This window comes from Arachis ipaensis, chromosome B01, assembly GCF_000816755.2.
Source record: "Arachis ipaensis cultivar K30076 chromosome B01, Araip1.1, whole genome shotgun sequence".
NCBI classification, from domain to species: Eukaryota; Viridiplantae; Streptophyta; class Magnoliopsida; order Fabales; family Fabaceae; genus Arachis; species Arachis ipaensis.
Window position 1 is genome coordinate 130,896,375 of NC_029785.2, and position 799 is coordinate 130,897,173.

Sequence of the window (799 nt, forward strand, 5' to 3'; positions counted from 1 at the left end):
TACGTTTATGCTAAGGCCCTAATTGATCTTGAACTATTATTGCAACCACCTTTTATTTTCTGTCTTCTCTCACTAACTTTTCTCTCGAGCCTATCTTCACTGTCTGAATGATGTTACCATTTTCCTGTGAAATTCTACCATCATTATCTCTGTCTTGCTTTCCCCTTCTTTATTCTAAAACCGTCTTCTGTTCTAGGTTGTCCAAACCCAAATCTGAAAGAACTGAAGATGATTTGATAGCTGTTTAAGCAGTATGCGTGCATGCCCTGTTTATATATTTTGATTAGAACCGTAAAAGGTAGTTCAGTGGCTTTGCTTATTAATTATTATTAATGGTTTCTTATCGTTTGACTGTTTGTGTCACAAGGATTTCCAATAGTGTGATGATTTTAATATCGGCCACTGAGTATTGTATATTTCATTGTATCGAATGGAAGATCTCATAGCAAGTGGAATTATTTTAACAGATGGGAGCAGCAGACAAGTTTTTGTTGTTGGTTAAATTGAAACAAATTAAAGAGAGGTTATTTTGTCAAGTTACAGGAAATTCAAAATGAAAATGTATTTTACACTATACGACACATGATTAGAGTTTAGTGAAGGTCATCCAACGGCAAAAGAACCACGTGGACCACGCGTCTCTCTACTCTCTTCCTTATGTCAATGCCATTACGCATTCTACATTTTAAGTACTAAGGGGAACAAGCAAGTTTACATAACCAAAGTATGGAGCAAAGGGTTGCATCATTAATAAAAAATTACATATTGTTCATCTCAAAATATTAACCTATACTATGTA